This window comes from Rhincodon typus, chromosome 30, assembly GCF_021869965.1.
Source record: "Rhincodon typus isolate 14 chromosome 30, sRhiTyp1.1, whole genome shotgun sequence".
NCBI classification, from domain to species: Eukaryota; Metazoa; Chordata; class Chondrichthyes; order Orectolobiformes; family Rhincodontidae; genus Rhincodon; species Rhincodon typus.
The window spans coordinates 33,341,769-33,364,102 of NC_063361.1; the positions used below are offsets into that span (position 1 = coordinate 33,341,769).

Sequence of the window (22,334 nt, forward strand, 5' to 3'; positions counted from 1 at the left end):
AAAAGTGCCGGGTGTGGTGGAGCTGGAGGGGAGTGTGGAGCGGACAAGGGAATCACGGAGAGAGTTGTCCCTCCGGAAAGCAGATAAGGGTGGGGAGGGAAAGATGTCTTTTCTGATGAAGGGTCTAGGCCCGAAACGTCAGCCTCTCTGCTCCTATGATGCTGCTTGGCCTGCTGTGTTCATCCAGCCCTGCACCTTGTTGTCTCTCATTGGAAAACCTGATTATGTTGTTTCCTGTGATTTTGTCATAAAATCACATACACCCAATGAAGTTGGAAAATTTCCTTCAACAATGTTTAAAGACAAATCTTCACACTGATCATATTACTGAACCCACGCTGTCTGTGTGGATTTTGCACATTCTCCCTGTGTCTGCGTGGGTTTCCTCAGGGTGCTCTGGTTTCCTCCCACAGTCCAAAGATGTGCAGGCTGGGTGGATTGGCCATGCTAAATTGCCCCTAGTGTTCAGGGATGTGTAGCTTAGGTGGGTTATAGGGGGATGGGTCAGGGTAGTATGCTCTGAGGGTTGGTGTGGACTTGTTGGGTCGAAGGGCCTGTTTCCACACTGTAGGGATTCTATGATCTATGATACAACCCCTTCAAGGCACCACTTTAGCTATGTATGTTCTCAGCACAATTTTTGAAGGTTGCAGCACAATGTGACTTAGCTGCTTCTGATACACACTTCCAAGAAACTGTCATTCCTGTGTCCACCTCCATTCTTACCAAATTTTTATTTTATTCAGTAAGGGAGTGACCCAGTATCAGTTAGAGTCACCAGCAAGAGCCAGTATGTATACCGACAGTTCTTCTTCAGCTAAGAGTCTGGACTTTTCTTATGCCCCTCACATACTACGTATAATTTTCTTCCTACTCTTTGGTTTCGATAAATATGTTGTATGTTGTTCATGATTCAAAGATAAATGTGAGATGTTGCATTTTGGTAAGGCAAATCAGGGTGGGATTAATACAGTTAATAGTAGTGACCTGGGGAGAACTGCCAAACAAAGACCTTGGGGTGCAGATTCATTGTTCCTTGAATGTGGAGTCAAAGATAGACAGGGTAGTGAAGGCGGCATTTGGTACATTTATCTTTGTTGGTCAGTGTATTGAGTATAGGAGTTGAGATGTCATGTTGCGGCCGAACAGGACATTGGTGAGGCCACTTTTTGAATACTGCACGTTCAATTCTGGTCTCCCTGCTATAGGAAAGATGTTGTTAAACTTGAAAGAGTGCAGAATGTGCTGCCAGGATTGGAAGGTTTGAGCTATACAGAGGCTGAATAGGCCGAGGCTATTTTCCAGAGAGCATCGGAAGTTTAAGGACGGTCTTAGAGAGCTTTATAAAATCTACGGTCAATAGTCAAGGTCTTTTTCCTAGGGTGGTGGAGTCCAAAACTAGAGGGCACAGGTTTAAGGTGAGAGGGGAAGACTTAAAAAGGACCTAAGGGGCAACTTTTCATGCAGAGGGTGGTGCGTGTATGCAATGAGCTGCCACCGGAAGTGTGCAGGCTGGTATTTAACATTTAACAACATTTAAGAGGCATCTTGATGGGGACATGAACAGGAAGGGTTTAGAGGGATATGGCCAAATGCTAGCAAATGGGACTAATTTAGGATATCTGGTCAGAATGGACCAGTTGGACCAAAGGGTCCGTTTCCATCCTCTAAAACTCTATGACTCCATTAACAAGCCCATTCAATGTACCCTACTTTGTTATAGTTTCTGCATATAACTTCTTTATACCAATAATTTTCTGCTGTGACCTGTTTTTCCACACATGTGGTAGGTTTGAGCATGTGTTGGTATTCATCTCTCAACCACCATCTTGTGAACTCTCAAGCTTAGTTGCTGAGCTTTGATGGTTGCTAGTTCCATCAAGATCGCTACTTCCAGCACTTCCCTTAAGTTCACGTTTCATTCTGTCAGTAATCTGTTCTGGCTTTCAATGTAGCATTTGAAAGCAAAAAGCATGAATCAGCTACTAGAGTTTTAGATTTAGGTAAGGCCAACTTCGACAAAATGATGCAGAGACTGTCCACAGTAAACTAGGAAAATCTGCCAATGGGTAAACAACTGAAGAACAGTAGAGAATGTTTAAAGAAACATTTAACACCCTACAAAACTAGTTTATGCTCCTGAGAGGGAAAAGCTACACTTCACAGAAAAAAAACTGCCATCGACTACTAAAAATATAAGGGACAGCATAATATTAAAAGAAAGGGTTTACAAAAATGTTAAAAAACAGCATAGATCCTGCTGAATGGAAAAGATACAATGAGCCATTTTTTTTTTATTTTATAACAAGGAGCTTATAAGAGCTCTAAAAGGGATTCTGCAAGGAAACTTGCCATGAACATCAAAATCAATTACAAGAAATTTTACAATTACGAAAAAGGGAAAGAAGATGGTTAAGAGCAATAATGGCCCGCTGAAGATTGAAAGGGGCAATATTGGCAATGACTATGGGGAAATGGCAGACATGTTGAATAATTATTTTGTCTCAGTATTTACAGTAGGAAAAAGGATAGCTTGCCAGAAGTCTTGAGGAAATGAATAATGGGTCAAGGAAAAAGACTGAAAAAAATTAACCCAAGTAAAACATTGGTAAAAAGGAAATTAATGGAACTAAAAAGTGTGACACATACCCAGGACGTGACAGTTTCTATCCAAGGATGTTAAAAGTAGTAAGGGTGCACATCGTAGACACCCTAACTATAATCTTTACGAGATCCCTCTGTACAAGAGTCGTCCCTCTGGATTGGGAAATTGTACATGTATCTCTGCTTTATAAGAAGGGAAAAAAAGAGGAAAACCAGGGAATTACAGACCAGTTAGCCTAACATCTGTGGTGGCAAAATTGATGGCGTCTATGATCAAGGGGTAACTGAACACCTTGAAAATTTTCAGTTATTCAGGGACAGCCAGCATGGATTCATCACGGTAGGTCACATCTGACAAACGTCTAATTTTTTGAACAGGTGACTAAGGTAGTGGAAAGGGGAATGTCTGTGGATGTTGTTTATATGGACTCCCAAAAGGCATTTGATAAAATGCCACAGAGGCATTGGAGGAAGTACAACGCAGGTTTACAAGAATGATACCCGGGCTTCTAGGGTTAAGTTATAAGGCAAGATTAAACAATTCAAGCCTGTTTTCTCTAGAATTTAGAATGTTAAAAGGGTGATCTGATCAAAGCCTTCAAAAATATTAACAGGAAAAGTCAGGATAAAAGTAAACTATTTCCACTAGTTGGGGATTCTATAACTAGAGGATATAGTCTAAGAATGAGGGCTAGATCATTCAGGAGAGATATTAGGAAGCATTTCTACACACAATAGATGGTTGATATTTGGAACTCTTCTACAAATGGCAGCTGAAGCTAGATATTAACAAAAAAAACTCCCAGATTTTAAACTAAGCAAATGTATTAATGGATATCAGACAAAGACATATGGAGTTAGGCCACAGATCAACCATGATCTCGTTGAATAATAGAACAGGCTTCAGGGGCTGAATGGCCTACTTCTGTTCCTAACAGGCTGATTAAAATTATTTACATGTCCTGAAGCTGTTTTAGTAGCAGCTTAGCAAATACCTGTCCCAGACCTGTTACAACAGGTATTAAAACGAAGAATTGCAACTTGTAAAAATCGATCTGTTTAGTTTAAAACCATAGATTTAATCTAAATCTTATCAGACAGTAGAACTATGTATTGATACCCGAGGTTTTACAACACTGCAATCCACTAAAGCTAAACAGAAAAGAAAATCAACGTTGCTATTCTCATACTTTGAAGAAATTTCTCCCAAAAATGCAGCACACTGTACGATAAACAAATTTGTTGCAAACTGAAGTATGATTGGACACAGGGCAACTATTTTATGGACTATTAATATCACAAATACTAACTGGGTTGAAGTGCCACATAGAAGTTTGTATGTCTATGAGGACTCATTTATTTATATGGAATCTGAGTTAATCCACTCATTGTTTAGGCTGCACTTAGAAAACTGAATCCATTTATGAACACTACCCAATCAATACTAAAGTTACAAAGAAATTTACCAAGGTGATTCCATGAATAAGAGGTCTGGTGAAACTGGATCATTTTTCATTCGAGCACAGGTGGTTACAAACCTACTTCCACCAATTTCTGAGTCAGTTACTTCAGTTTATCATTAAAAGAATTGAACGAAAGGTTGCGAGTTTTTGTTCTAATATGCTGAAGGGTACTGATGCCCTATCAGATAGAATGATGGAAGCAGAATCAAAACTGTTTTATAGGGAGTGAATGAGTAGATATTTGAAAAATAATATAAAAATAATTTAAAAAGGCGTGGAATAAGGTCTACTAGAAAGTCCTTCACAGCAACAGTTCAAGCATTATGTATTTTATTCTTCAGGACTGGCACCGCAATCACTATTTTAATAAAACTAATCATAAATACACAGAACAATACATATAACATTCTTATTTGTAATTTCTCTACAATAGGACTTCCCAAAGTGGGATTGGAATCCCAAATTGATGCGGGGTAGGGGAAGCACTAGCTCCAAGACAGAAATAGTGAGTCAGTCATAGAGATGTACAGCACAGAAACAGACCATTTGGTCCAACTCATCCATACCAACCAGATATCCTAAATAAATCTGGTCCCATTTGCCAGCATTTGGCCCATATGCCTCTAAACGCTTCCTATTCATGTACCCATCCAGATGCCTTTTAAATGTTGTAATTGTAACCAACCTCCACCACTTTCCCTAGCAGCTCATTCCATACATGCATAATCCTCTGTGTGAATAAGTTGCCCCTTAGGTCCCTTTTAAATCTTTCCCTTCTCACTTTAAACCTATGCCCTCTAGCTTTTGACTCCCGTACCCCAGGGAAAAGACCTTGGCTATTTACTCTATGTGTTAAACTTCCCACCCCAACCACTCCCCAGATGGTCATGACAACAGTCAAACCTTAAAATGGGATTACAGTGAGAAAGATTTGGGAAACACTGATCTATAATATGTATTTTTACACTGGTATTTCTGTTTGATAAGTTAACATTCAGGATATGAGCCATTATGGGCCTTACTTTCACTATGCTGCAGCAGCTTACTGATATCGAATGCACACACTACCGTGGGAGGAGCAGAACATGAACCTGCATTGCAATTTTGCATGTAATTACCTCTTTATTCAAGGGACAAAAGAATTAAGGTATATTTTCAAGGTGGTTCTTATTTCAACAGAAAAAGTAAATAAAAGAAGCAATAAGGATGTTGAAAAAAAATGTAGGCTGAAAATGGAGATTAAGTCATTTGAGAATTATTTTGCTTTAAGTGTGTAATTTCACTGCCAAAAGGCAAACAAGCTCCCATTCATTGGATTATTAAGCAATAATTTATCCCTTGAAATCCCATTTTAGTTATTGCTGTCAATAAAAGCATGTGCATGAACTTCATGGTTAACAACTTCATCTCCTAAATATAAAGCTAACATGAAAGAAAACATTCCCAAATATTTCAGGAGATTTATTCATGTGAAAGATGGAATTTTTTCATATCACTGTGCATAGAATAATTCTTAGAACCGAATGATACAGCTGAATCACAGCTTGTGGGAGCCCCATCATTTGCTACAAGTTTATTAAGAGCTTATAGAGGTACAAACCTAACAGTTCAATTTTACAAATCTCATTTCAGTGTCGCACTCATTCTCCCTAGCCAGCTGTTTGATCCAAAATTACATCTTTGTAGCAGTAAATCAAAGTGGTAAATGATACCAACAGAGGGTATTAAGTGGACTTCAAAATTTATTTACTGCAACAGATAACACATTGTATCCATTTCTTCAATTTAAACATGCCTGCATACTGCACAGTTAATATACTGCTTTCCTCAGCAACCCCCTTGGGCAGAAATATTTGCTTCTAGAGGTGGCAAGCTTGGAGGTGGAAATGGGATTTAATTAGACATAATGATGGTAAATCTAACTGATCTGTCATCCTACCTGTCCAAAATTAATTCCAGGGCAGCAAGGCCCAGAATACAGACCTTCACACCCTTTTGCCAAATGGGACCTTCAAATGGCTGATTAAGGACCACTCAAGTCTCAGCCCTCCTCTACTGGGATCAGCCTGACTTGCAAGCTGGCCTCTCACTACATGGTAACACAACAGCTGTTACCCTGTCAGCAATTTGTCACCTTTGGAGGAATCAGAAGGAGTTTTTTCTGATCGAGGTCAATCAGTGCTTGATCAAAGGCTGAAATTCCAGAGGGTCCTCTCCGCCAGTCCCAGAATCTACCCAGCTACCCCATGTTACTGACATTTGTCGTGGGTCGTCTGCCATCCCTGGACTCCAAAAGTGCCCTTCTAGCAACAGCTGTAGCCTCCTCCATGGTGCTGCTGAACACAACAGCTGCTGGCCAATCTCACTGGGCAGGACTGACATTCCAGGGAAGGCCTGCCAGTGACCTTGCCACTGCTGAGTGGTGAGTGGTTCAAAGGGCCTTTCCTAGAAAAGGCAATGTAGGTGACTCGCTAGCCCTCCAGCTGGCACGTAACACCCAACACCTCGATAAAATTCCACGCTTTGTTAGTAACATTACTGTCCAATTAGAGGAGGATTCTAAACTTGGAGGCTGATGCAGGGCAGGTATGGGAATTAATGTTCCAGCTGCAGGAAAACCTGTTCAGTTAACTGGATAAAATGCAAAACCTGATTTGTTACAACAATAGTTCAATCTTCACTGAAATGTTGTGTATGACTAACCATTCAAAGTTTATGGCAATAAAGCAAAATAATTTGCATGTTTTACAAACAACTTTAATACTTTTGATGCAAGAACATACCAATTTAACAAGTAATTTTTTTTGGTTAACTAAGTAAACTCAGGATTAATAGCATTCATGCAAGGTATTTTGTTTGTAATATAATTACATTTACACCCTCATATCCACTGCACTTTGACAGCATCCTCTTAGTGAAGATCGATGCAATGTTACAATAAAGTGGGAACAGGAAGCAAGAAAAACTGGATGTGATAAATTCAGATAAAGAGGACATACTTTAAAAGGTTGGCAGAGATTGAAGAAAATCATCTGGCCTGGATGAGGTACAACCTAGGTTGCTACAAAATAGTTAATTTGGAAATAGTAAAGACTTTAACCACAATCTTTGAATCCTCTTTGGATATGACAGTTGTGCTAGAGGACTGTGGTGTTCCAAATGTTATACTATTATTCTCAAAGAAAGAAAGAAAGAAAGATATCAACTTATCATTAGGACCACTGCTCTTCTTCATAATTGCCTGGCATAAAGAGAAAGATTTGCATTTATGTACACAGTCGCCACTAAGTCAAAACACTTTACAGCCAACGAAGAACTTTTGAAGTGTAATAGTCAAGTTGTGCACATTAAAATCCCACAAACTGTAAAGTGATACTAACAACATGATTTTTTTTGTGATATTAATAATGGTACAAAACACCAAGGACTACTCTCCTACTCTATAAATAGTTCCATGTAATATATTACATCTACACAAGCAGCCAGACAAAGACTCAGCTTAACATCTCATCCAAAACATCCAGTCCAATAGTGCAGCACTCTCTTATTACTGAATTGGAGTAATAGTCCTCATTTGTATGCTCAAGACCATGAGTTGGACTTGATCCTGCAATCAGGCAGGTGTGCAGCCAATTCAGCCACAGCAAATACAAAATACATCATTTCAAAGTTTGTTGATAATACAAAACCTGGAACTACAGTTAACAGTAACAGGAGGGTAGCAAATGTCAAGAGAATATTCATGGCTTGGTGAAGTGGGGAGACACATGCCAGATGAAAATTAATGCAGTTTCAAGTGTGGAGTGATGCATCTTTAGAGGAATAACAAAGGCAGGTAATATAAATTAAATGGTACAATTTGATAAAGGGGATGCTTGAACAGAGAGGTCTTCTTGAACCACTGCAGTCCATGTGCTGCAGGTAGATCCACAATGCCATTAGGGAGGGAATTCCATGGAGAGAATTAACCTCCTCAGAGCATAGAAATTTAATAATAAATCTAATATTGGTGTTTGAAATGAGGTGTTTTCATAAGAGTAAATTAGAATAAACTGTTTCCACTGGCCACAGGTCCAGATTTAAGGTCATTGTTAAAAGAACCATAGATTAGTGATTTATTTTATCTATAAATGCAGTTCATTAGGATGATTTGAATTACACTGCCTGATGGCGTAATGGAAGAAGAATCTATGGTAAAAGGAAAACAGATGTAATTGAAAAGAGAAAAAAATTGCAGAGCTATGGAGAAGGAATAGACTAATTGAACAGCTCTTAAAAAAACAGCACAGCCATAATGGGTCAATTAGCCTCATTACGTTCCACAGCATTCTATAATTTTATGACCAGAGACGCCATTGTTCAGCCTATTCACTTAACTCCTTGTGACACAATATTCAACTGTATTGTGCATGATTTTAAAAAAGGATTCTGGTGACATCTTGGCTTCAGTGCCAAAGTTCTCCAATCAGAGCGAGCTATTGTCTCGGGCAAGTATGTTCGTATTTACTCAACTGCAAAAAATAAACTGTCCAGGTATGTTCTATTGACAAAAATGGTAAATCTAGTGCAGCCAACTAACACAGAGGCAGAATAATCAATAAACCAAGCCCAAAGTTATCAATAATGTACTCACTGATGCTCAATTCAAGTCCCAACTATTCCAGTAAACTAAAGACCTTATTACAGCCTTGGTTCTTCACAAAAACTAATGTCACAAAACAGCATAATTGCCTTGATATCAATCCAAACAGTCCGGTATATTGTATAAAGAATTCCTATGGATGCTTGTGCCGCACTGATAGTTTCCCTACTCTAGGTCAAAAGATTTGGGTTCAAGTTCCACCTGTCCTGGAGGTGAGTCATAACATGTACAAACAGGTTGATTAAAATTACAATCAATCAGGAATTCCTTAGAGCAGATATTTTCTAATCAACCTGTTCAGTGACATTATTGCACATCTCTGTAATAGGTAGGATCTGAACCTGGGCTTCCTGGATCAGAGGTAGGGACAATGCACTGTACCAATGCGGCACAAGAACCTTAATTTCTCAGAGCAGCATCCTCGGCACAATCATCTTCAGCTGCTTAATTATAAAGATAAATAATAGAGCCGTTTGATGATTTTTGTTTAGCAATTCTGATAACAATTCATCTGTCGATGAAATAATTCATGCCAGTCTATAACAGCCAAAACAACATTCAGGCTCAGGCAGACAAATAGCAGGTAATCATTCACAGTAATAGCCATGTTAATAAGCTCCACCCCCCCTCAACCAACCAATGTTTAAAAAATATAATCATCCACCCTTTCAATCGCCAGAATGTTGTGTTTGAAATATATACAATGTAGGTTTCCAGCAAATCATCAACTTAGTTCAACAGCGTTTCTCAATTTTGTGATCTCTACCTTGAAACAGCATGGTAAAAGCACAACGATGCCATCACCTCTACCTTCTTGCTAATACATGCACATTTGACATTGACAAATACAACCAATTCATTGTTAAAGAGTTAAGGTTATTCACTGAACACCACTGCAGGAGCACTATATCTAGGTAGTTAAGGATACACCGTACAATAAATGCCACCATGATATATTTTAAAATAAAACAAGCACTCTATAGCACATCACTTTTAGGAATCTTTAATAGATGTTGTCCCTTCTGTTTAATAGATATGGGATCTTTGTTATTCTTTATATTCATACGGTGACTCCTAATCATTCCAAATGTTGATATCACGGAGATACAGGAAAAGAATACATAGTTTACAGGAAAAGACTGACCATGATTGGGAAACACCAGTTATAAATACAACACAACTTTGAACCAGGTATTTTCCTGTTGTAAACCATTAAGAAAACTTTCCATACTTTTTGCTGCTCTTGCACAGAAGAAAGTGCCCATCATACAAGAATTCAAGAAAAGCAGAAAATCATTCCACTGATGAAGTATTTCCTAGACAACATAACTTATTCAGTACTCAATGCCACCAACTTCATCTCTTAGAGTCTTCTGTAAACATAATTCTAAATTCCCAGGTCACTGAATTAAAATCACAGTTTTGTCTGCACAGTATGAAGCTGTTTGCTGGAATTAGGGCAAGGAGGTGGAACTACAAGAAGCAGTTAATAATATTGGAATACTATTTTTGTAACTGTGGCTCATCTGCAAGTTTTACACTGCAAATTAGCATCATATAATTCAAGATGATAAATTACTGTACTTTTTCAGCCTATTATAGGTTTTGCAATTCTTGTATAAAAGTAGTTGCTATGGTGACAGTCAAGAAAGAATTCAGAAAACCAGAGTTTACTTAATTGCAAAAACCACAGTCCTTTTCCTACAATTCCTCCAAGCAGCCAGAAACCAAATGGAAATTCTGTCTAGCAATAAGTAACACTGAAGATTTATTTCTGAAGGCAAAACAAGTGGGGAGGGACCTCAAAAATTCAAAGGCAGTTCTGCATTGCATTACTTCAAAAGATAGCCCTACGAAATCAAAAAATGCATCAGTACTTTCCTATAATCAGGAAACAGGCAGCAAAATCATGCAGCAGCCGGTATTTACACATTTGTTTTGCACCTCCAATAAAAATGGCACAAAACAGGGCTAACCCAGTAATCAGTTCTGCAAATGAAGATTAATTAGGTTACCATGAAACTTATAGATCACATCAAAAAAAAGGGCAAGCAAGAGTTTAAATTGTTGCAGATAGCAATTTTATTAGCATACTGCGGAGAAAATTCAAACTGGTAAGAATCAATTGTCGAGGTAGAGAAATCACGTATTATCATATTGGTTGTCGGAGCAGGCTTGAAGGTCCAAAAGCCTACTCCTAGTTTCTATTTTTTCGAAAAAAAAGTTTGACTTCAATGGTTTTTAGGTTCCCCAAAGAATGTTTGAAATAAGACAGTTTGTATATGTTTTCTCATATAAGTTACAACTCCACAGCTGTAACTTATTCCTAGCATCAAAGAAATTGATGAAAATCAGAAGTGCAAAGTTAACTTGTCAATGAGGCAGCAACACCATTATGGCTAGAGGTAGCAGGGCGAGAGGAAGAGAAGTCTCTATGGCTGGAGATAGCAAGGTCAGAGGACAGGGTGGGGTGAGGAAACAAAGCTGGTAAAGCTAAAGTTCAGAGAATGAGGTAGATGGAGGCCAGGGACTCAGAGATTGTAAAGAACATAAGGACAAGGCACAGGAGCAGGTAATTCAGCCCTTCAAGCCTGCTCTGACATTTAATATAATCATGGCTGGTCTCATCTCAGCCTCTATTCCACTTTGTTGCCCACTTCTCATAACCCTCTAACCCATGCCTGATTAAAAATCTCTTCTGTCCTTAAATTTATTCAGTACAGTATCCATCACACACAGGGATAGTGAATTCTATAGATTCACAATGCTTTGAAAGAAGTAATTTCTCCTGATGTTTTAAATCTGCCATCCTTTAGTCTAAAATCTATGACCTCTCAATCTAGCCTGCCCCACAAGGGAACGCATCTGCTCTACGTTTACTTTGTTAATCCTCTTTAGACTCTTATATACCTCAATTAGATCTCTTCTCTTCCCTCTACCTCCAGTGAGCACCAAGCCTAAACTGCTCAATCTCTTCTCGAAAACAAGACTTTCATCTCTGGAATTAATCTTGTGAACCTTCTCTGAACTACCTCCAATACAATTACATTCTTCCTCAAAACTGCATGCTGCACTCTAGATTCCTGCTTCTTCAGTCTCTCAATGCCTTGTACAATTGCAACACTGTACTGCTTTCATACAGGGAGTTCTACAATAACGCAATAGATGCGTTCCTGTGAAACAAAGCATTATAGAAAATCGCACTATAGAAGTAACAGGTCCTATGGGAAAAGGGGTATTAGGGGTAGACCAACAAAAAAAAAGTCACTTAAAATGACTCAAAAATCACTCAAAAGCATAACACAAAAGGATAGCACTGTTTGAGCAAATGTTTAATTCACATGTAATAATGAAATAACAGTAAATTTATCACCTTATCTTGAAAAAAATGTCAAGATGATTTGATGGGGGGGAGGAGGTTCTGAGGTAGCTCTGTTGTTAATGCAGGGGCTGAGGGTCGTCATAATCAACATCACCATCACCATCACCTTCAGGCGCGGTTTTGTTTGCAGGGTTAGGGCGACAAACAATTAATCCAGAAGTGGATGGCTCTGGTTCATTGTCTTCTGGCTGTTTCTTGGGGGTTGACTTAAAAAAAAGACATCCTGCTTTACCCTTTTTCTTAGTTCATGAAGAAGCAGTTCATAGGGTGCCAAAGATGATCTTACTTCACAAACTGTTACCCTGCTGCGTTCTGCATTATAATCATTGTCCTAGAATAGTTGCAGCTGCTTCTCAATTACCCTCAGGATAGAAGACAAAACAGAAGTGGGAAGCTCTCATGGTGCTGCATCCGGGATTCATCTTCTTCATCTCCAGCTTCTACTTCTCCCTCAGCGGCAAGTTGTTGTAGATCAGCTGTAGGAAGGTCTTCACAGTGGGACTCAAGCAGCTCTTCAACATCATCACTCTCCACTTCTTCAAATCCAACCTGATTTGCAAGATCAACACAATGTTTTTTGATTCTTGGGAGCTCCTCTGACGGATCAAACCTTTAAATCTTGAAGAATCAAAAGGGAGAAGCTTCCGCCAAACTGCATGCAAGCAGTCCTTCCTGACATCACCCCAGGCCTCCACAATAATGTCGATTGCATTCTTGATATTAAAGCTTTCCAAAATTGAATAACACTGTCCTTATCCCCCTCAGTGGCTGCAATCAGCCTCTTAAATGTGCACCTTAAATAATAACCTTTAAAAGCTGCTATTGCACCCTGGTCCACGGTTGAAGGAGAGAGGTTGTGTTTGGGAGTAAAAATAGCACTTTGATACTTTCAGAAAGCAATCGTCTGAGAATGGCTTGACACATTATCAAGGATGAGGAGAATCTTGAAATCCACATTTTTTTTTCCTGCAATACTTTCTAAAAACATCTTCGAAAACATCGACAATAAGGTCAGAAAAAAATTTGCCCAGTCATTGAACCTCTTTTGCTTGACCTAACGTAAATGCCTAGAGTTATTCGTAACTTTTCAAGGCTCGCAGGTTGGCAGAGTGGCACACTATCACAGGCTTAAGCTTTAAGTTTCTATTGGCATTGGCACCCAACAGCACAGTCATACAATCCTTTGCCACATTAAAGCCTGAAGCGTGTGCTTCATTCATAGGAATATAGGTTCTTGATGGCATTTGCTTCCACTATAAACCTGTCTCATCCAAATTGAAAATTTGATCTAAGTTGTAGCCTTCTTCGTCAATTTATTTTTTTACCCTGGGAGGAAATGCCATCGCACACTCCTCACCTGCACTGGCAGCTTCGCTACCCAACTTTACTGTACGAAAAGCATAGGGTTCTTAAAACCAGCAAACCAGTAACTGCTAGCACTAAAGGCAGGCACATCTGCAGGATTTTCAGCTTGTTTTGTTAGATCTTCTTAAATTGATAAGTCTTTCTCTTTTATGGTACGAAGGGTGGTCCAAGATCACTTCTTCACTTGCTCTTCCATCCACACACTTAGTCGCTCTATCTCCTCAAATTCCTCTGTCTGTGACCTCACAAATTTGCTAGCTCTCAGACTTGTTCCAGCAATACAGCTTGCTTTAATCTTTTCTGCATTGCCTCTAATGGTGTGTAAGGTAGACTCCTTCATTCCTGTTGCACAAGCAATATCACATGTTCTCTCATTATGCTCAAAACGCTTTACAACATCCAGCTTCTCTCCCAGCATTATAGCCTTTCTTTTCCATACATCACTGCTATTTTATCACCAGGCTGCTTCTTATTATCATTCTTGCCACTTCGTCCTCACTTTTTGTACAAGGACCTCTCACAGCACGAGATGCTTGATGCCAGTGTGAGGCCTCTTTCAGCAAATGCTCAGGACAAAGCCCACAAACTGATCATGGGATGTCAATGTTGGAATCGTGTCATAGCCAACATAAAGTTTGTGTTTTAGAAATTGCGTTCCCGTATTTGTCAATTGCATTATAGCCAATTCACATTTCTGGAACGAGCGTTATAGGAGAAACCCCCTACATCATTCCTTTCGCAATAATGCCAAAATTCCATTTGCCCTCCTGCTGTATCTGCATTCTAGCTTTCTGTGACTCATGCATGAGGACATCCAGATCTCTCTGCACCGAGGCAGTTTACAGTTTCTTTCCATTTCTATAAAAAGTTTGTTTTTTTATTCTTTCAACTAAAATTCATAATCTCTCAGTTATCCATGTTAAACACCACCTGCCAAATTTTGGCCCTTTCACCGAATCAATCCATACCCATTTGTGAATTTCTTGTTTCTTCATTGCAACTTACCATCCCACCCACTTTAGGTTCTTATGCAAATTTTGCTTCAGTTCTTTTCCTGCATCCAAGTCATTAATGTCGATTGTAAATAGCTGGGGCTCAAGAACTGTACTGTATGGCACCCACTAGTTACAGGTTGCCAAACCAGAAAAAGACCCATTAATCCTAATTCGCTGCTTTCGGTTGGTTAGCTAATTCTCCATCCAAGCTAATATATTACTCCTAATCCTGTGTGATCTTACCTTTTGTGCAGCACCTTATCAAATGCCTTCTGAGAGAACACTTTATCACATCTAAAGGGCCTTCAGAATCCACTTGTTACATCTTTGAAGAACTCTAGCAAATTAGTCAAACACAATTTACCCTTCATAAAACCATGCTGACACCGATAGACTGTGTTTTGATTTAGAATCACAGAATCCCTATGGTACACAAGAAGCCATTTGGCCCATCAAGTCTGCTGTGACCCTTTGAAAAGCATTCTACCCAGACCCACTCCTCCTGCTCTATCCCTGTAATCCCACATTTGCCTAACCTTCACGTCCCTAGACACAACGGGGCAGTTTAGCATGGCCAATCCACCTAACCTGCATGTCTTTGGATTGTGAGAGGAAACAAGAGCACCCGGCATAAGCCCACTCAGACACAGGGAGAATGTGCAAACTCCACTCAATCACCCAAGCCTGGAATCGAACCCAAGTCCCTGGCACCGTGAGGCAGCAGTGCTAACCACACTGCCCCACTGTGCCAACCTTTTCCAAATGTCACTTTACTACTTCCTTAATAATGGATTCTAACATTTCCCAACAACAGACATCAAATTAACTGAGCAACAATTTCCTACTTTCTCCTTCCTTTTTCGAAAAAGGATGTTACATTAGCATTTTCCCATCTATTGGGATCTTTAGTTATGAGGTGTATTTTCTTTCCCTTCATGTCAGAAGGGTCTACTGAAGCTAGGTGATGAGATTAGCAATGCTTGGTTTCATACGATCTCACTCATTGGTCTGTTAATAGAGTATTTTGTCAAGAAATAGAGACAAACTACCTTTTCAATAATGAACTGAGGGTTGTTTATCAATGAAGTCAACAACCTGACCTGTTTTATGCCAGAAGTGTGCCAAAAAAATCAGCACTGTTACATATTATCTCGACTTTTTTTAGAAACCTAAAAGGAAGGCAAGACTGATCATTCAAAATTTAACCTAGCCACAGCACTTTGAGATACTTTTTCACACCTTAAATAAAAGAAACATATCCTTATCTGGTTTTATATCTCGTGCTTTTAAACATTTTCTTGGCTGCATTGGTGCCTGTAGGCAAGTGTTGGCTGGTGACATGTATTTAATTGGAGGATTCACTCGAATATATTTTATTCCAAGCTCAGTGGCACTTGCTGAATATTCAACATTCTGTGCAAGTATACAAAATAGCATTCAATGTGTCCAAGAAAATTTTTTTTATGACTAAGTAAATGTTCCTACCAGAGAAGGAGCAAAACATGACCTTCTCTTGGGAAATAAGGCAGGGCAAGTGACTGAAATGTTAGTAGGGAAACATTTTGGGACTTATGCTATTTTAAAACTAATAGAATTATGGAAAAGGATAAGCGTTCCAGAAAAGTTGAAGCTCTTAAATGGAGTAAGCAAATTTTAATGGTATGAGCCAAGAACTTTCAGAAGTTGCTTCAAGTAGATTGTGTGATAATGAAAGTTCAGAGGCATTATGTTCCTGTTAAAGCGAAAAAGTAAGGCTGGTACGATTAGGGAACAATGGATGAATAAATATATTGAGGTTTAGTCAAGAATAAAAAAGAATCATATTAGATACAGACAACTGGGATCAAGTTAATCTCTTGAAGAGTATAGACTGTGTAGGGGCACTCTTAAGAGGGAAATCAGTAAAGCAAAGAGGGGACATGAGTCAGCCTTGGCAGATAAGGTTAAGGATAGTCCAAAGAGATTCTACAAGTACATTAACAGCAATAGAGCAACTAGACAGAAAGAGTGTGGCCTCTTAAAGATCAACGAGGTCATCTATGTGTTGAACTTCAGATGAGAGAGATATGAAATGAATATTTTGCCTCAGTTTTTATTGTGGAAAAAGAAATGGAGGCTAAAGAACTCAGAAATAAATAATGATGGTTTGAAAACAGTTCACATTACAGAAGAGGAAGTACTGGAGGTCTTAGAAAACAAACGCGGATTAACCTCCAGGACCAAGTGTATCCGAGGACGTTGTGGGAAGTTAGGGAGGAAACTGCAGAGACCCCTAGCAGAAATATTTCCATCATCTACAGCCACAGGTGAGGTGCCGGAGGACTGTAAGATGGCTAATGTTGTGCCTTTATTTAAGACAGGCTGTAAGGAGAAGCCTGGGAACTATACACCTGCAAATCTGACATCAGCAGTGGGTAAGTTGTTGGAAGTGATTCTGAAAAATAGGACTTACAAGCATTCGGAGAAACAAGGACTGATTAGGGATAGTCAAAGTTTTGTGCAAGGGAAATAGTGACTCACAAACTTGATTGAGTTTTTTGAGGAAGTAACCAAAAGATTGACGACAGCAGAGCTGTAGACATTGTTTATCTGGATTTTAGTGAAGTCTTTGATAAGGTTTCACATGGTAGACTAATTATTAAAAGTTAGATCATGAGATTCTAGAATAGCTTGCCAATTGGATAAAAAATTGGCTTGACAGTAGGAGACAGAGGATGATGGTGGAGGGTTGTTTTTCAGACTGGAGGCCCATGACCAGCAATGCTCCACAGAGATCGATGCTGGGTCCACTTTTGTTTGTCATTTACATAAACAATTTCGATGAGAATATAGGATGGTTAGTATATTTGCTGATGACACCACAATTGGTGGTATATTGGTCAGTGAAGAAGGTTATCTAAGATTAGGTTGTAGACATGCTTGCCGAGCCGATGGGTTTGGTTGCAAACGTCTTGTCACCCTGCTAGGTGACATCAAGTGATACCAAACATCCCAACAAACTGAGTCATAAAATAACAAGCAGGCACTTCACCGGAGGCGCACTAACAATGTTACCTAGAGTGATGAAACATCTGCAATCAAACACACCAGCTCGGTGAGCATGTCTACAACCTCATCCACAACCTGCTACAAATCTTCTCGTGAACTTTAAACACCTATGGGCGCAACACCCTAAACTGACCCACAGGTGGGAAACATATGCCATCCGGCTGAGCACAACCAGCAAACAACAATACTTCCTGCACGAATGCCTCAGAAAGCAGTCGCTACCACAAAGCTTAAAATATAAACCACCTATCAACAATCCACAGGCACAGAGGACAGCTGAACAGAACGGCTGCAGAATGATAAGGGTTATGATCAACGATGCCCGCAACCGCCTCCACAAGTGGAAGTGGGAAATTGCACACCAAAAACTCTGTACTCCAATGCAACTGACCAGGAATCGACATCCACACTGGAACAAGCCATCAGCATACAACAACGAAACACAAAGAAATGAATAGCCCTACAAGAAAAACTGTCCAAAATCACAACACTATCACAATACAGTCAACACAAATACATGGATTAAAAACAATTCAGACCGACTACTGACAGACAGAGAAGACTATCCTAGTACACAGACTGAATTATAATTACATAGACGCCAAAAAGACTGACTTCCTGGCTGCGCTGGAATCAACACGAAACAGCAACAGATCCACGGAAGAAGTACAACAGACCATCAGACAGACAATAGTCCCAACCCTGAGCAAAAAAGTTAAGTGGAACACATTCAACACAGAAGAAAGGAAAGCCCTGGAAAGACTCCAGAAAGACAGGAACATGGTAACCTTACCAGCAGATAAAGTTCGTATGACAGCAATCCTCAATAGAGCCCAATTTATCAAGAAAGCAAATGCACTACTAGCAGATACCAACAACCACCAACAGATGGCGATAGACCAAACACCACAGTTAGGAAACCTGATTACAACAACCCTGAAGAAATTACACAACTAGGAGACATCAGCAAGATTGACTACCAAAAAACAAAGCTAAAGGGATCCAACACACCCGGCTTCTACAGACTCCAAGGTACACAAACCGGGGGTCCCCCTCAGATCCATTATCTCACTTCCAGGCACACCAACATACAGACTTGCCAAAGAACTACAACAGAAACTGAAATACTTAGTTGACAACACTGCCCACTCCATCCACTCACACCAAGAATTCCTCAACATCATCAAGGACCAGGATAGAAGAGAAAGAAATGATGATATGCTTTGACGTAACAGCACTATTTACATTCATAAACATTGACCTAGCCAAAAAGAGACAATTGCCACACTACTGGATAAAACAAGTAGACAGACAACCCAAGACACCAACATCATCAATAAGGACACCATCATGAAACTACTAGATCGGTGCCTTACAATCCACTTCACCTTCAACGATGGCATATACAAACAATAGGGCGGCACGGTGGCTCACTGATTAGCACTGCTGCCTCACAGTGCCAGGAACCCGGGTTCAATTCCACCCTCAGATGACTGTCTGTGTGGAGTTTGCACATTCTCCCTGTGTCTGCGTGGGTTTCCTCCAGGTGCTCCGGTTTCCTCCCACAGTCCAAAGATGTGCAGGCTACGTGGATTGGCCGTGCTAAATTGCTCATAGTGTTCAGGGATGTGTAGATTAGGTGGGTTATAGGGGGATGGGTCTGGGTGGGATGCTCTGTGGGTCGGTGTGGACTTGTTGGGCCGAAGGGTCTGTTTCCACACTGTAGGGATTCTATGAAATCAACGGAACACCAATGGGATCCCCACTATCAGGACTGATCGCAGAAGCAGTAATACCAAGGTTAGAACGGACAATGTTCCCCACTATACAACCCAAACTTTGGGACCGATAGGTAAATGACACCTTCGTGATTATCAAACGCACAAGACTAGAAGAAACCCACAGATACAAACAACATCCTCACCGGGATAAAATTCACAAAAGAAGGAGAGAACAACAACCAACTACCCTTCCTGGACATAATGGTAGAACGCAAAACAACAGGGAACTCCAGGCTAGCATAATTGGAAGACGACACATATGGACCAGATAATCAATTACACTAGCAACCACCCCAACACCCACAAATGAAGCTGCATCAGGACGTTATTTAAATGAGCTACAACAGCAACCCAAAACTAAGCAAAGCAGAACAGGAGCACTTATACGGAGTCTTCAAAAGGAATGGATGCCCAAAAAGCGCAATCTACTGTTACCTCCGAGACAGACCACAACAGGAAGACACAACACGACCGGACTCACTAATCACCCGACATACATCAAGGGCATTTATTTTTTTCATCTTTATTCATTCATGGAATGAGGGCATCACTGACCAGGCAGCATTTACTGCCCATCTCTAATTGCCCAGTGGGCAGTTTAGAGTCAACCATATTGCTGTGGGTCTAGAGTCACATGTCGGCCAGACCAGGTAAGGATGGCAGCTTCCTTCCCTAAAGGACATTACTGAACCAGATGGGTTTTTCCAACAATTGACAATGGGTTCATGGTCATCATTAGATTCTTGACTCCAGATATTTTTATTGAATTCAAATTCCATCATCTGCCATGGTAGAATTCAAACCTGGGTCCCCAGAGCATTATCTGGGTCTCTGGATTAACAGTCCAGCAATAATACCACTAGGCCATTGACTCATTTCAGAGATGATCACAAGACAACTCAGACCCCTAGGTATCAGGGTAGCCCACAAACCAACAACCACCCAACGACAGCTACTGACGAACATAAAGGATCCCATACCCAAAACCAGCAAAACTGGTGTAATATACTAAATACCATGCAAGGACTATGAGAAACATTACATAGGCCAAACCGGGAGAAAACTGACAATACGGATACACAAACAGCAACTAGCCACAAGCACACTGAATTAGACCCTGTGTACAAACCACTGGGAAACAGAACCAGAAGCAGTACCCAACACCTCAACAAACAGAGGCATATAAATAACAAGCGGGACAGAATGCCAACCCTTTACCGGAGGTGCACTGACAATGTTACCTATCAGGGTAACGAAACATTTCCAACCAAACCCACCAGCTCGGCAAGCACATCTACAACATCATCCACAACCCAAGATCAATTGGATAAACGGGCTGAGGTGTGGCAGAATGAGTTTAATTTGGATAAACACAAGGTATTGCATTTTGGTAAAACAGACTAAGGTAGGACTTAAAAATTAATGGTAGGACCTTGGGAAGTGTTGTAGAACAGAGACACCTGAGGACTGGGTACATAATTCTTTGAAATTTGTGTCACAGATAGGGTGGTTAAGGTGGTGTTTAGCACACTTGCCTTCATTGCTCAGACCATTGAGTATAGGAGTTGGGCTGTCATGTTGAAGTTGTCCAGGACATTGGTGAGGCCTGTTCTGGAGTATGTGTACATTTCTGGTCGCCCTGTTATAGGAAGGACATTGTTAAACTGGAGAGGGTTCAAAAAAAGATTTACCAGGATGCTGCTGGGAATGGAGGGTTTGAGTTATAAAAAAAAAAGGCTGGGACATTTTTTCACCCGATCATTTGATAAAACACCCTGGAGCACAGGAGGTTGAGGGGTGATCTTATTGAGGTTTAAAAAATTGTGAGGGCATAGATAAAGTGAGTAACAAAGGTCTTTTCCCTAAGATAGGAATTCAAAACTAAGGGGCATGTTTTAAGGTGAGAGGAGAAAGATTTAAAAGGACATGAGGGGCAGCTTTTCGTCGTTTTACTTACAGAGTGTGGTTAGTGTGTAGAATTAACTGCCAGAGAAAGTGATGGATGCAAGTACAGTTACAGCATTACAGGCAGCATGGTGGCTGAGTGGTTAGTGCTGCTGCCTCACAGCATCAGGGTCCTGGGTTCAATTCCAGCCTGAGGTGACTGTCTGTGTGCAGTTTTCACATTCTCTCCATGTCTGTGTGGGTTTCCTCTGGGTGGGCTGCTCTTTGCAGAGTCAGTGTAAATTTAAGCATTACTTTTTCCACAATTTAAGAATAAAACCATACAATCTTCCCCTAAACCAATCTTGACTATTTTACTGTTAAATAAAGAACAAAAAGCAGGGAGTTGGACAGAGAAAGAACAATGGTGTGGATCTACCCAACTAGAGAAGAAATACGGCTTCTTTATAATCTAAGATAATACCACCAGTCTATCCATCTAAAATGGGTTAAAATTCAGAACGAGGAATTGAATTTTCAATGTGGTCTTCAGTTCCCAAAATATGCTAACACAAGAAATTTAGGGAACAAATCTTTTAAAAACAAATGCAGTTTAACTAAATATTCTACTTAAAATATTGATAAGTCGATAGATGTCTTATGACAAGCCTTTAAATTTACTTCATTGAGGGCTACAACCTGTTCCTTGTGGACTAAAATGGAGTTAAGACAATGTTGAATCAGATTTGATGTGTAAAACTGCTTTGATCAATCAGGCATGAAATTCAGTTATACTAGTGAATTATGAAAAAGTTACAAAGGTAAATTGGGTACTCAAATGAATATACAAATTAGGAGCAGGAGTACTTCATTTCGCCTCTTGAACCTGTTCCATCATTCAATGCAAGCATGAATGTTCAGATTATGGACTCAATTCCACATTCTTCTATATCCCTGATAACCACAGATTCTTGACAAACAAGGGAGTCAACTACCTCTGCCTTAAAAGTATTCAATGGCTTTAACTCCACTGTTTGTGGGTATGAGAGTTTCAAAGACTCGATGTTCAGAGAACAATGATCTTCTCTCCATCTTAAATGGAAGACCCTCTATTTTTAAAAGCCAAAAGAACAGCGGATGCTGTAAATCAAAAACAAAAATAGAAATTGC

The 22,334-nt window shown here is 39.9% G+C and overlaps 1 protein-coding gene across 2 annotated transcripts in view; it reads right to left on the reverse strand.

Annotated features, from left to right (window-relative positions):
* Nucleotides 1-22,334, reverse strand: part of arhgap23a (Rho GTPase activating protein 23a) — a 306,389-nt gene that overhangs the window by 260,251 nt on the left and 23,804 nt on the right. The window contains exon 1 of one of the 2 annotated variants that reach the window (XM_048614509.1): nucleotides 18,293-18,325. The exons of the other annotated variant lie outside the window; for it this stretch is intronic. The gene's annotated coding sequence lies outside the window, so the exon portion shown is untranslated. Of the gene's footprint in view, nucleotides 1-18,292; nucleotides 18,326-22,334 lie in introns of those variants that run through there. 2 annotated transcript variants of the gene reach the window in all.